At 53.5% G+C, this 15,067-nt stretch overlaps 1 protein-coding gene across 3 annotated transcripts in view; it reads left to right on the top strand.

Moving 5' to 3' along the window:
• The first annotated feature begins 5,286 nt into the window (after nucleotides 1-5,286).
• The window catches only part of LOC140717713 (calpain-1 catalytic subunit-like), a 75,480-nt gene continuing 65,699 nt past the window's right edge, over nucleotides 5,287-15,067 (top strand). For all 3 annotated transcript variants that reach the window (XM_073031392.1, XM_073031391.1, XM_073031389.1), the window contains exon 1: nucleotides 5,287-5,434. The gene's annotated coding sequence lies outside the window, so the exon portion shown is untranslated. The remainder of the gene's footprint in view (nucleotides 5,435-15,067) is intronic.

Raw genomic sequence — 15,067 nt, 5'->3', positions numbered from 1 at the left:
TCCACTCTATCTGTGTCCTCTAGTCCTAGACTCCCCCACTATAGGAAACATCCTCTCCACATCCACTCTATCTGTGTCCTCTGGTCCTAGACTCTCCCCCACTATAGGAAACATCCTCTCCACATCCACTCTATCTGTGTCCTCTGGTCCTAGACTCAACAATTCAGGAACAGCTTCTTCCCCTCAGCCATCGGATTTCTCAATGGACATTGAACCCATGAACAGTACCTCACTATTTTTGAAATTCTATTTTTGCACTACTTCTTTAACGATTTAATAGACATATCTTTTTATAATTCACGGTCCCCCCCCCCCCCCATTATCATCTATTGCGTTAAACGGCTGTTGCAAAGTCATCAAATTTCACGATGTTGGCCACAGATACGAACCCTGATTCTGATTCTGATCAGGGTTGCTTCCTCCGGCATTTCCGACTCTGCCTCCCCCTCTCCCTCTTTTCCTTCCTCCCTCCCTCCCCTCCTCCTCCTTCTCTCTCTCTCTCTCTCTCTCCCTCCCTCCCTCTCCTCTCTCTCCTCTCTCTCTCTCTCTCTCTCCTCTCTCTCTCTCTCTCTCTCTCTCTCTCTCTCTCTCTCTCTCTCTCTCTCTCTCTCTCTCTCTCTCTCTCCCCCCCTCCCCCCCCACCCACCCCCTCTGGATTTCCAGCGTCGGCAGAGTCTCTTGCGCGCTTCGGCGTTTCATGGGATCGGTCTGTAACCCTGGGCTTCTGCTGGAAAGGGATCACATCGGGTCCTGCCCTCTCCCAGGACAAGGTGCCCAGTTTCTTGGCCCCAGGCAATAAAGCCATGCCGCAGAGCTACCAGACAGTACAATTAAAACTTTGATTCTGAGAGGCTATCCACACAGAGACGTGTCCTTATTGCCAACTCTCAACCGTCAGGCTCCTGAATCGACGTGAATAACTTCCCTCACCTCAGTTCTGAACTGATTCCACAACCTACAGGCTCACTATCAAAGACTCTGCAACTCCAGTTCTCAGTATTATTCGTCCATTACCGTACTGGTATTTGTCTTTTTTTTTATTTGCGCAGTCTGGCTTCTTTTGCACGTTGGTTGTTTCTCCGTCTGTGCGCAGTTTTTCACTGATTCTGTTGTATTTCTCCGTTTCACTGTGAATTCCCACCAGAAAATTATCCGGGCATTTGGCCATCGATTCTCTTCATTTTCCTCTCTCAGCCCTCAATCTCCTGCCGTCTCCCCGTATCCCTTCATTCCCTGACCGATCAAGAATCTATCAAACTCTGCCTTTAAATACACCCAATGACCCGGCCTCTACAGCCGCCCGTGGCAACAAATTCCACAGATTCACCTCCCTTTGGCTAAAGAAATTCCTCCTCATCTCTGTTTCCAAAAGAATGCTGCTTATTCTGAGGCTGTGTCCTCTGGTCCTAGACTCCCCCACTATAGGAAACATCCTCTCCACATCCATTCTATCTGTGTCCTCTGGTCCTAAGACTCCCCCACTATAGGAAACATCCTCTCCACATCCACTCTATCTGTGTCCTCTGGTCCTAGACTCCCCACTATAGGAAACATCCTCTCCACATCCTACTCTGTCTGTGCCCACTGGTCCTAGACCCCCCCCACTATAGGAAACACCCTCTCCACATCCACTCTATCTTTGTCCTCTGGTCCTAGAGTCCCTCACTATAGGAAACATCCTCTCCACATCCACTCTATCTGTGTCCTCTGGTCCTAGACTCTCCCACTATAGAAACATCCTCTCCACATCCACTCTATCTGGGTCCTCTGGTCCTAGACTCCCCCACTATAGGAAACATCCTCTCCACATCCACTCTATCTGTGTCCCCTGGTCCTAGACTCCCCCACTTTAGGAAACATCCTCTCCATCTCCACTCTATCTGTGTCCTCTGGTCCTAGACTCCCCCACTATAGGAAACATCCTCTCCACATCCACTCTATCTGTGTCCTCTGGTCCTAGAGTCCCCCACTATAGGAAACATCCTCTCCACATCCACTCTATCTGTCTCCTCTGGTCCTAGACTTTCCCCCACTATAGGAAACATCCTCTCCACAATCCACTCTATCTGTGTCCTCTGGTCCTAGACTCCCCCACTACAGGAAACATCCTCTCCACATCCACTCTATCTGTGTCCTCTGGTGCTAGACTCTCCCACTGTAGGAAACATCCTCTCCACATCCACTCTGTGTCCTCTTGTCCTAGACTCCCCCACTATAGGAAACATCCTCTCCACATCCACTCTATCTGTGTCCTCTGGTCCTAGAGTCCCTCACTATAGGAAACATACTCTCCACATCCACACTATGTGTGTCCTCTGGTCCTAGAGTCCCTCACTACAGGAAACATCTTCTCCACATCCACTCTATCTGTGTCCTCTGGTCCTAGACTCCCCCACTATAGGAAACATCCTCTCCACATCCACTCTATCTGTGCCCTCTGGTCCTAGAGTCCCTCACTATAGGAAACATCCTCTCCACATCCACTCTATCTGTGTCCTCTGGTCCTAGAGTCCCTCACTATAGGAAACATCTTCTCCACATCCACTCTATCTGTGTCCTCTGGTCCTAGACTCCCCCACTATAGGAAACATCCTCTCCACATCCACTCTATCTGTGCCCTCTGGTCCTAGACTCCCCCAGTATAGGAAACATCCTCTCCACATCCACTGTATCTGTGTCCTCTGGTCCTAGACTCCCCCACTATAGGAAACATCCTCTCCACATCCACTCTATCTGTGTCTTCTGGTCCTAGACTCCCCCACTATAGGAAACATGCTCTCCACATCCACTCTATCTGTGTCCTCTGGTCCTAGACTCCCCCACTATTGGAAACATCCTCTCCACATCCACTCTATCTGTGTCCTCTGGTCCTAGACTCCCGCACTATTGGAAACATCCTCTCCACATCCACTCTATCTGTGTCCTCTGGTCCTAGACTCCCCCACTATTGGAAACATCCTCTCCACATCCACTCTATCTGTGTCCTCTGGTCCTAGACTCCCCCACTATTGGGAACATCCTCTCCACATCCACTCTATCGAGGCCTTTCAGCATTTGATAGGTTTCAATGAGGGGTGCTCATACTTCTGAATTCCAGTGAGCAGAGGCCCAGTCATCAAACGCTCTTTATATGAGAAGCCTTTCAATCCTGGAATCATTTTTGTGAACTTCCTTTAAAACCCTTTCCAATGTCAGCCCACGCTTTCTAAGATAAGGAGCCCAAAATTACTCCAAGTGAGGCCTCAGGAGGCCTTATAAAGTCTCAACATTACATCCTTGCTTTTATATTCTAGTTCCCTCGAAAACATCGCATTTGGCTCACTCACCACGGGCTCCACTTGCAAATTAACTTTTAGGGAATCCTGCATGAGGACTCCCAGAGGACGGACGGACGGACGCACACACACACACACTCTCTCACACACACACACACACACACACACACACAGTGCTGGAGGAACTCAGCAGGCCAGGCAGAACCTATGGGAAAGTGTAAACAGTCGACATTTCGGGCCGAGACCTTTCATCAGGACTGTGTGTTACTTTGAGTTCCAGCATCAGCAGACTTTTCTCTTGTCTGTGAAACTTGATTTTGAAATTGGGGGGGGGTTGTGATATGGCTTCAGAAAAGAGGAGTGAGGCACTGTGCTGCGGGAAGGGGGTGACTGAACTGGAGGGGGTTCAGCAGGCACTGTCTGAGTCGCTGGCGTTCAGTTGTGAGGAGAGACCGGGTCTGTTTTCCCGCAGCACGCGACCGTAGTGGGATCTGCATTACAGTAAAGAAACAGGCCTTTCTGCCCATCTAGTCTGTGATTGCACTTGGTCCCTCGACCTACCTTCGCCTGAACCATAGAGCTCCACACAGAAACTCCTCGGCCATGCTGAAATATGTGCGTTCAGATTTAGCTGGATATAAATTGGGATTAACATTACAGAAATCGTGCCAGGCAGAGCTGGAGACACACTTTGGGAAAGGGAGGACAGGTTCAGAAGGGAGTTTGAGGTTTTCAGCCGGGGTTGAGTGGGGGGGGGGGGGGTGGGGGATGGACATATTTGAGTTCCTTGATATCTTTTCCAAGCACCTACTACACTTCCTGGTATACTGAGAGGGCAACATGGGCCGCACGCTTTCGGAATATACTCACAGGAGAGGGTAAAACTGGAACAGGGTGCCTGCAGGAACGGGAGGGGATGAGGGGCCTGTTTCCTGCATCGTATGAGTCTGTGGGAAAGACAGAGAGAGAAAGAGGCTGTGTGTGTGAGAGAGAGAGGCTGTGTGTGTGAAAAAGGGTGTGTGAGACAAAGAGAGATAGATTTGTGTGTGTGTGATAGATAGATTTGTGTGTGTGACAGAGAGAGAGAGGCTTGTGTCTGTGTGAATGAGAGAGCGATCTGTGTGTGTGACAGAAAGATAGATTTGTGTGTGTGTGTGTGTGAGAGAGTGTGACAGTGTGTGAGACTTGTGTGTGACAGAGAGATTTGTGTGTATGTGTGTGTGTGTGTGAGAGAGAGAGAGGCTTGTGTCTGTGTGACAGAGAGAGACTGTGTGTGTGGACAGAGAGAGAGACTGTGTGTGTGACAGAGAGAGAAAGATCTGTGTGTGTGTGTGTGTGTGTGTGTGTGTGTGACAGAGAGATAGATTTTTGTGTGTGTGACAGAGAGAAAAAGATCTCTGTGTGTGTGTGACCTTTCCCCCAGCCCCTGTCCGGTCCCTCACAGGCCGCTGTAATCCCTGCTGACCCCGTCAATCCTGAGGTCAAGCCGACACTGCGACACCTGAGACGGGTGTCTGCAGAGCTGGGAGCTCGCTCCTCGGCGACCGGCCGCAGACGGCGAGAAGGCCCCTTCCCCCATTCGAACACCCGTCTTCACTTCGGGCCGGAATCACAGGGGATCGCTAGACAGGCAGAAACCATCACTGGCATGAGCGGCCGCAGGTTCGAATCCCCCGCACTCTGGGGGCAGGAGCGGGAGGCGGCTCTGAGGGATTGTTATTGAGGGAGTTTACGCTGTGCGAGGGGGCGTTACTGAGGGAGCTTCGCACTGTAGGAGAGGAGTAACTGAGGGAGCCTGCAATGAGGAACGGGGCGGTACTGAGGGAGCCTCGCGCAGCGAGGGGGAGGTATAGAGGGGGCTTCGCATTCTGGGAGGGGTGGTCGCTGAGGGAGCGCCGCACCGTGGGAATGACGGCAGTGGGGGAGCGCGGTCACGTGGGAGGGACGGCGCTGAGGGAGCTTCGCACCGCAGGGAGGGGACCGGCTCCGGTCTGCCCGCGGGGTAGCAGCGCAGCGAGAGCGCGGTCAGCGCCTGGCGCAATGCGCGCTCCCGCACGGTGGGCGCGGCGCACCCGGAGCGCGCCCCGAGACGGAGAGCGAGCGGACGGGAGGGAGCGGCGCCCAGACTCTCCCCGGGGTACCGGCGGCGGCCTTGGACGGTGCGTGGAGCGGGGGCGAGTCCCGGGACCGGGACGGGGCGGTGGGACGGTCCGGATTAGTGTCACGCCAGAGGCGGGGAGTCCTCAAAACTTCTGATACAGGGCGTCTCCAGGGAATGTGTCAGTATTGACAGGGGGTCCGGGAGTGTGTCAGTATTGACAGGGCGGCTCCAGAGAGCGAGTCTTAACTTCCAGGGGTCCCGGGGAGTGTGTCAGTATTTACAGGGGGTCCCGGGGAGTGTGTCAGTATTACAGGAGTCCCGGGGAGTGTGTCAGTATTTACAGGGGGTCCGGGGAGTGTGTCTGTATTCACAGGAGTCCCGGGAGTGTGTCAGTATTTACAGGGGGTCCCGGGGAGTGTGTCTGTATTTACAGGGGGACCCGGGGAGTGTGTCAGTATTTACAGGGGGTCCCGGGGAGTGTGTCAGTATTTACAGGGGGTCCCGGGGTGGGTGTCTGTATTCACAGGGGGTCCCGGGGAGTGTGTCTGTATTCACAGGGGGTCCCGGGGAGTGTGTCTGTATTCACAGGAGTCCCGGGGAGTGTGTCAGTATTTACAGGAGGTCCCGGGGTGGGTGTCTGTATTTACAGGGGGTCCCGGGAGCGTGTCGGTATTTACAGGGGGGTCCCGGGGAGTGTGTCAGTATTTACAGGGGGTCCCGGGGAGTGTGTCTGTATTTACAGGAGGTCCCGGGGTGGGTGTCTGTATTTACAGGGGGTCCCGGGGAGTGTGTCAGTATTTACAGGAGGTCCCGGGGTGGGTGTCTGTATTTACAGGGGGTCCCGGGAGTGTGTCTGTATTTACAGGGGTCCCGGGGAGTGTGTCTGTATTTACAGGAGGTCCCGGGGTGGGTGTCTGTATTTACAGGGGGTCCTGGGGAGTGTGTTGGTATTTACAGGGGGTCCTGGGGAGTCTGTCTGTATTCACAGGAGTCCCGGGGAGTGTGTCAGTATTCACAGGGGGGTCCCGGGGAGTGTGTCAGTATTTACAGGGGGTCCCGGGGAGTCTGTCTGTATTCACAGGGGGTCCCGGGGAGTGTGACAGTATTTACAGGGGGTCCTGGGGAGTCTGTCTGTATTCACAGGAGTCCCGGGGAGTGTGTCAGTATTTACAGGGGGTCCCGGGGAGTCTGTCTGTATTTACAGGGGGTCCTGGGGAGTGTGTCAGTATTTACAGGGGGTCCCGGGGAGTGTGTCAGTATTTACAGGGGGTCCTGGGGAGTGTGTTGGTATTTACAGAGGGTCCCGGGGAGTGTGTCTGTATTTACAGGGGGTCCCGGGGTGGGTGTCTGTATTTACAGGGGTCCCGGGGAGTGTGTCAGTATTTACAGGGGGTCCTGGGGAGTGTGTTGGTATTTACAGAGGGTCCCGGGGAGTGTGTCTGTATTTACAGGGGGTCCCGGGGTGGGTGTCTGTATTTACAGGGGGTCCCGGGGAGTGTGTCAGTATTTACAGGGGGTCCCGGGGAGTGTGTCTGTATTCACAGGAGTCCGGGGAGTGTGTCAGTATTTACAGGGGGTCCTGGGGAGTGTGTTGGTATTTACAGAGGGTCCGGGGAGTGTGTCTGTATTTACAGGGGGTCCCGGGGTGGGGTGTCTGTATTCACAGGAGTCCCGGGGAGTGTGTCAGTATTTACAGGGGGTCCTGGGGAGTGTGTCAGTATTTACAGGGGGTCCTGGGGAGTGTGTCTGTATTCACAGGAGTCCCGGGGAGTGTGTCAGTATTTACAGGGGGTCCCAGGGAGTGTGTCTGTATTTACAGGGGGTCCCGGGGAGTGTGTTGGTATTTACAGAGGGTCCCGGGGAGTGTGTCTGTATTTACAGGGGGTCCCGGGGAGTGTGTCTGTATTTACAGGAGGTCCCGGGGTGGGTGTCTGTATTTACAGGGGGTCCCGGGGAGTGTGTTGGTATTTACAGGGGGTCCTGGGGAGTGTGTTGGTATTTACAGAGGGTCCCGGGGAGTGTGTCTGTATTTACAGGGGGTCCCCGGGGTGGGTGTCTGTATTACAGGGGGGTCCCGGGGAGTGTGTCAGTATTTACAGGGGGTCCCGGGGAGTGTGTCTGTATTCACAGGAGTCCCGGGGAGTGTGTCAGTATTTACAGGGGTCCTGGGAGTGTGTTGTATTTACAGAGGGTCCCGGGGAGTGTGTCTGTATTTACAGGGGGTCCCGGGGTGGGTGTCTGTATTCACAGGAGTCCCGGGGTGTGTGTCAGTATTTACAGGGGGTCCTGGGGAGTGTGTTGGTATTTACAGAGGGTCCCGGGGAGTGTGTCTGTATTTACAGGGGGTCCCGGGGAGTGTGTCCTGTATTACAGGGGGTCCCGGGGAGTGTGTCTGTATTTACAGGAGGTCCCGGGGTGGGTGTCTGTATTTACAGGGGGTCCCGGGGAGTGTGTTGGTATTTACAGGGGGTCTCGGGGAGTGTGTCTGTATTTACCCGGGTGTCCCGGGGAGTGTGTCTGTATTCACAGGAGTCCCGGGGAGTGTGTCTGTATTTACCGGGTGTCCCGGGGAGTGTGTCTGTATTTACAGGGGGTCCCGGGGAGTGTGTCAGTACTTTCAGGGGACCCAGGGAGTGTGTCTGTATTTACCGGGTGTCCCGGGGAGTGTGTCTGTATTCACAGGAGTCCCGGGGAGTGTGTCAGTATTTACAAGGGGTCCTGGGGAGTGTGTTGGTATTTACAGAGGGTCCCGGGGAGTGTGTCTGTATTTACAGGGGGTCCCGGGGTGGGTGTCTGTATTTACAGGGGGTCCCTGGGAGTGTGTCAGTATTTACAGGGGGTCCCGGGGAGTGTGTCTGTATTCACAGGAGTCCCGGGGAGTGTGTCAGTATTTACAGGGGGTCCTGGGGAGTGTGTTGGTATTTACAGAGGGTCCCGGGGAGTGTGTCTGTATTTACAGGGGGTCCCGGGGTGGGTGTCTGTATTCACAGGAGTCCCGGGGAGTGTGTCAGTATTTACAGGGGGTCCTGGGGAGTGTGTTGGTATTTACAGAGGGTCCCGGGGAGTGTGTCTGTATTTACAGGGGGTCCCGGGGAGTGTGTCTGTATTTACAGGAGGTCCCGGGGTGGGTGTCTGTATTTACAGGGGGTCCCGGGGAGTGTGTTGGTATTTACAGGGGGTCTCGGGGAGTGTGTCTGTATTTACCCGGGTGTCCCGGGGAGTGTGTCTGTATTCACAGGAGTCCCGGGGAGTGTGTCTGTATTTACCGGGTGTCCCGGGGAGTGTGTCTGTATTTACAGGGGGTCCCGGGGAGTGTGTCAGTACTTTCAGGGGACCCGGGGAGTGTGTCTGTATTTACCCGGGTGTCCCGGGGAGTGTGTCTGTATTCACAGGAGTCCCGGGGAGTGTGTTGGTATTCACGGGGGTCCCGGGGTGGGTGTCTGTATTTACAGGGGGTCGCGGGGAGTGTGTCAGTATTTACAGGGGGTCCCGGTGTGTGTGTCGGTATTTACAGGGGGTCCAGGGGAGTGTGTCAGTATTTACAGGGGGTCCTGGGGAGTGTGTCTGTATTTACAGGGGGTCCCGGGGAGTGTGTCTGTATTTACAGGAGATCTCGGGGAGAGTGTCAGTATTTATAGGGGGTCCCGGGGAGTGTGTCTGTATTTACAGAGGGTCCCGGGGAGTGTATCGGTATTTACAGGGGTTCCCGGAGAGTGTGTCTGTATTTACAGGGGGACCCGGGGAGTATGTCAGTATTTACAGGGGGTCCCGGGGAGTGTGTCAGTATTTACAGGGGGTCCCGTGGAGTGTGTCGGTATTTACAGGGAGTCCCGGGGAGTGTGTCAGTAGTTACTGGGGGTCCCGGGGAGTGTGTCAGTATTTACAGGGGTCCCGGGGAGTGTGTCTATATTTACAGGGGGTCCCGGGGAGTGTGTCAGTATTTACAGGGGGTCCCGGGGAGTGTGTCTGTATTTACAGGAGATCCCGGGGAATGTGTCAGTATTTACAAGGCGTCCCGGGGAGTGTGTCAGTATTTACATGGGGTCCCGTGGAGTGTGTTACTATTTACAGGGGGTCCCAGGGAGTGTGTCTGTATTTACAGGGGGTCCCGGGGAGTGTGTCGGTATTTACAGGGGGTCCCGGGGAGTGTATCGCTATTCACAGGGGGTCCCAGGGAGTGTGTCAGTATTTACAGGGTGTCCCAGGGAGTGTGTCAGTATTTACAGGGCGTCCCGGGGAGTGTGTCAGTATTTACAGGGGGTCCCGTGGAGTGTGTCACTATTTACAGGGGGGTCCCAGGGTGTGTGTCGGTATTTACAGGGGGTCCCGGGGAGCGTGTCGGTATTTTCAGGGGTTCCCGGGGAGCGTGTCAGTATTTACAGGGGGTCTCGGGGAGTGTATCGGTATTTACAGGGGTTCCCGGAGAGTGTGTCTGTATTTACAGGGGGTCCCGGGGAGTATATCGGTATTTACAGGGGTCCCGGGTAGTGTGTCAGTATTTACAGGGCATCCCGGGGAGTGTGTCTGTATTTACAGGGGGTCCCGGGGAATGTGTCAGTATTTACAGGGGGTCCCGGAGAGTGTGTCTGTATTTACAGGGGGTCCCGGGGAGTCTGTCTGTATTTACAGGGGGTCCTGGGGAGTGTATCGGTATTTACAGGAGGTCCCGGGGAGTGTGTCTGTATTTATTGGGGGACCCGGGGAGTGTGTCTGTATTTACAGGGGGTCCCGGGGAGTGTGTCTGTATTTACAGGGGGTCCCGGGGAGTGTGTCGATATTTACAGGGGGACCCGGGGAATGTGTCAGTATTTACAGGGCGTCCCGGGGAGTGTGTCTGTATTTACAGGGGGTCCCGGGGAGTGTGTCTGTATTTATTGGGGGACCCGGGGAGTGTGTCTGTATTTACAGGGGGTCCCGGGGAGTGTGTCTGTATTTACAGGGGGTCCCGGGGAGTGTGTCGATATTTACAGGGGGACCCGGGGAATGTGTCAGTATTTACAGGGCGTCCCGGGGAGTGTGTCTGTATTTACAGGGGGTCCCGGGGAGTGTGTCTGTATTTATTGGGGGACCCGGGGAGTGTGTCTGTATTTACAGGGGGACGAGGGGTGCATGTTGGGATCTACAAAGATTCTGGGGACTTCCCAGGACTTCAGTATTTTTAGGAAGTCCTGGGGAGTGTGTCGGTATTTACAGGGGAGATTCCAAAGTGTGAGGGTGATTCTGTTTTTTGGCAACGTATATCACCAGATTCTGCTCCGAGAATCTTTTTCCTTATGGGAATTCTCAATAAATCTATAGATTAAAATGCATAGCAGAATGAATGAAAGATTGCCCAACTTGGACGTTCAACCAGTGTTGGTACTTCAAGAATCACTGGATTCCAGGATTCTGGAGGACTGGAAAATTGGGCTTCCTCCTGATGAATAGATCCAACCCTTATCTGACCTGACCGATCTCTTTCCTCGCCCCCCCCCCCCCACCCGCCCGCCACCCCTCCTCGCCCATGTTCCCGCCCTTTCCCCCCAAATTTGTTAAATTCGGTTAAATTCACTGATTCATTACGGCACAGAAACAGACCCTTCAGCCCATCGATACTGACCCTCGTAGCAGTAGTCCATCACCCCTCGACCATCAGGCTCTTGAATCAAAGGGGTTTAACTTCACTTGCCCCATCACTGAAATGTTCCCACAACCCACAGACTCACTTTCTAGGGCTCTTCATCTCATGTTCTCGATATTTATTTCTATTTATTTGTTTTCTGCACTTCGAACGCCCTACTTTCATTAGTCCCGTTCCAGTTATTATTCTAATACTTATTGAGTACGCCCACAAGAAAGTGATTCTCAGGGTTGTAAATGCTGGCGTATATTTTGATAATCAAATCATATTGTGCGTTGACCTGCTGAGTTTCTCCAGCATCCTGTGTGTTGCTGGCAATGGGGCCAGACTCTCCTTATCAGCTCGTGCCCTAAGGTCCACCCTTGAACCGTTTCTGCGCCCTCTCCGGCTTCAACCCATGCTGGATGTCAGGAGACGGCCTGACCGGGGGTTGGAGGCCTGCCTGTGTGTGTGTGTGTGTGTGAGAGAGAGAGGGGCAGGTGGGAGGGTGCGAGTGGGGCTTGATTTGCGGCCGTTGTCTGGTCTAGCATCTGGATTGGCGATGCTAGCGGGCAGCCCCCCCCCACCCCCCCGGGGCATGTTGGTGGTTGACGCAAACGGCACACTTCACTGTGCGATTTGATGTTGGCAATGGCACCGGTGCTGCCCACGAGTACGTATCGGCATTGGCTGTTGGACCGTTTCTGTCTTTTAATGGGTTTTGTAGGGTATCTTTGCTTTGTGCCCGCCTGTAAGCAGACGAGTCTCAAGGTTATATACTTTGGCAATGAACTTTGAACTTTGACGTACGTGTGATTAATGAATCTGAATCTTCTTCTGTGACCAGAATTGCACACCGTACCTCAAAGTCAAAGGAAATTTATTATCAAAGTACATATACGCCCAGCGGCAACTTTATTAGATACCTTCAGTTCCTAATAAAGTGGACACTGAGTGTATGTTCATGGTCTTCTGCTGCTGTAGCCCGTCCACTTCAAGGGTCGACATGTTGTGCGTTCAGAGATGTTCTTCTGCAGCCATTGTTGTAACGTATGGTTATTTGAGTTACTGTCACCTTCCTGTCAGTTTGACCCAGTCTGGCCGTTCTCTTGCGACCCCTCTCGTTAACGAGCCGTTTTCGCCCACAGAACTGCAGCTCACTGGGTATTTTAAATTTGTTTCCCACACCAACCTCTGTAAACTCTGGGGACCGCTGTGGATGAAAATCCGAAAATCCCAGGAGATCAGCAGTCTCTGAGATACTCGAACCACCCCATCTGGCACCAACAATCATCCCAGGGTCAAAGTCACTCGGATCACATTTCTTCCCCGTTTCTGATGTTTAGTCTGAACAACAACTGAACCTCTTGGCCGTGTCTGCGTGCTCTTAAGCTTTGAGTTGCTGCCACGTGATTGGCTGATTAGATATTTGCATTAACGAGCAGGTGTACAGGTGCCCCCCCCCATTAAGTGGCTACTGAGTGTATGTCATGAAATTTGTTGTTTTCTGCCAGCAGTGCAGCGTAATACATAAAATATACTGTTAATCATAATAATATATTATTAACAAATTATAAAGATTGAAAAAAAAGAACAGAAAGTAGTGTTCATGGGTTCAGTGTCCGTTCAGAAATCGGATGGCAGAGGGGAAGAAGCTGTTCCTGAATCGCTGAGTGTGTGTCTTCAGGCTCCTGTACCTCCTCCCTGATGGCAGAGGGGAAGAAGCTGTTCTTGAATCGCTGAGTGTGTGTCTTCAGGCTCCTGTACCTCCTCCCTGATGGCAGAGGGGAAGAAGCTGTTCCTGAATCGCTGAGTGTGTGTCTTCAGGCTCCTGTACCTCCTCCCTGATGGCAGAGGGGAAGAAGCTGTTCCTGAATCGTTGAGTGTGTGTCTTCAGGCTCCTGTACCTCCTCCCTGATGGCAGAGGGGAAGAAGCTGTTCCTGAATCGCTGAGTGTGTGTCTTCAGGCTCCTGTACCTCCTCCCTGATGGCAGAGGGGAAGAAGCTGTTCCTGAATCGCTGAGTGTGTGTCTTCAGGCTCCTGTACCTCCTCCCTGATGGCAGAGGGGAAGAAGCTGTTCCTGAATCGCTGAGTGTGTGTCTTCAGGCTCCTGTACCTCCTCCCTGATGGCAGAGGGGAAGAAGCTGTTCCTGAATCGTTGAGTGTGTGTCTTCAGGCTCCTGTACCTCCTCCCTGATGGCAGAGGGGAAGAAGCTGTTCCTGAATCGCTGAGTGTGTGTCTTCAGGCTCCTGTACCTCCTCCCTGATGGCAGAGGGGAAGAAGCTGTTCCTGAATCGCTGAGTGTGTGGCTTCAGGCTCCTGTACCTCCTCCCTGATGGCAGAGGGGAAGAAGCTGTTCCTGAATCGCTGAGTGTGTGTCTTCAGGCTCCTGTACCTCCTCCCTGATGGCAGAGGGGAAGAAGCTGTTCCTGAATCGCTGAGTGTGTGTCTTCAGGCTCCTGTACCTCCTCCCTGATGGCAGAGGGGAAGAAGCTGTTCCTGAATCGCTGAGTGTGTGTCTTCAGGCTCCTGTACCTCCTCCCTGATGGCAGAGGGGAAGAAGCTGTTCCTGAATCGCTGAGTGTGTGTCTTCAGGCTCCTGTACCTCCTCCCTGATGGCAGAGGGGGAGAAGCTGTTCCTGAATCGCTGAGTGTGTGTCTTCAGGCTCCTGTACCTCCTCCCTGATGGCAGAGGAGAAGAAGCTGTTCCTGAATCGCTGAGTGTGTGTCTTCAGGCTCCTGTACCTCCTCCCTGATGGCAGAGGGGAAGAAGCTGTTCCTGAATCGCTGAGTGTGTGTCTTCAGGCTCCTGTACCTCCTCCCTGATGGTAGCAATGAGAAGAGGGCATGTCCTGGGTGATGGGGGTCCTTAATGATGGACGCTGCCTCTTTGAGGCATCGCTCCTTGAAGATGTCCTGGATACTACGGAGGCTGGTGCCCGTGATGGAGCTGACAGAGTTTACAACTCTCTGCAGCTTATTTCAATCCTGTCCAGTGGCCCCCACCCACCCCAATACCAGACGGTGATGCAGCCAGTCAGAAGGCTCCCCACGGTACATCTGGAGAAATCTGCGAGAGTCTTTGGTGACAAACGAAATCTCCTCAAACTCCTGAAGAAACAGCCATTGTCGGGCCCTCTTTGTGGCCGCGTCGATATGTTGGGTCCAGGGTGGATCCTCGGAGATAGTGACACCCAGAAACTACAAATTGCTCACCCTTTCCCCCTCTGATCCCTGTGTGAGGACTGGTGTGTCTTCCCTCTTCTGACCCTCTATTAATCATTAATCTTCCCTCTTCTGAAGCCCACGATCAGCTCTTTGGTTTTACCAGATTGTCGCCGCGACACCTCTCAATCAGCTGATCTACCTCGCTCCCGGACGCCCTCCCATTGTCTCTTGGTTGGTGCGGCTGCATCTTTATCTCATCTCTGTGAACTGAAATGGTTTCCGCCTCCTGCTGTGCGAAAGGGAAGTTACGCTCTTCAAAGACGCTCTTGCCTGGACTGACTGCACACGGTCTGCAAACCACCCTCGCCTGGACGTTGTTAACCGTCGTCTGGCCGCAACGTCAGCACTTTATCCTTACGCCGGGCCTCCATCTGCGTGGGGCGGAGGAGTCACAGCCAGCCCTCGTGTCTTCAGCCGTGCCTTGACGGCTGCCTGCAGCTCTCCCCGTCGCCTTTCAGATCCTCATCGGGCCTGCTTGAAGAAAGAGCTCCAATGCCGTGTTCAAGTCTGCTGACGACACCACCGTCGCGGGCCGAATCGAAGCTGGCGATGAATCAGCACACAGGAGGGAGACTGAAAATCTGGCCGAGCGGTGCCACAACAACCACCTCCCTCCCTCTCTCCCTCTCAACGTCCAGGCCCAGCAAAGGTACGACGGTGCCTCTACCCCCTTAGAAGTTTGCAAAGTTTCGCCCTGTCGTCGAAAACTTTGATAAACTGCAACAGTTGGGATGTTGAGAGTATCCTGTCTGGTTGTATCATGGCCTGGTATGGAAACACCAATGTAATTAATGCATCATAACTAAAACGAAAAGTAGTGGATACAGCTCAGTCCATCACGAGTCCCACCACTGAACACACT

Source organism: Hemitrygon akajei, chromosome 28 (assembly GCF_048418815.1).
Source record: "Hemitrygon akajei chromosome 28, sHemAka1.3, whole genome shotgun sequence".
Lineage (NCBI taxonomy): Eukaryota > Metazoa > Chordata > Chondrichthyes > Myliobatiformes > Dasyatidae > Hemitrygon > Hemitrygon akajei.
The sequence above is the reverse complement of the archived record's forward strand: the minus strand, read 5'-3'. Positions and strand labels throughout refer to the sequence as shown.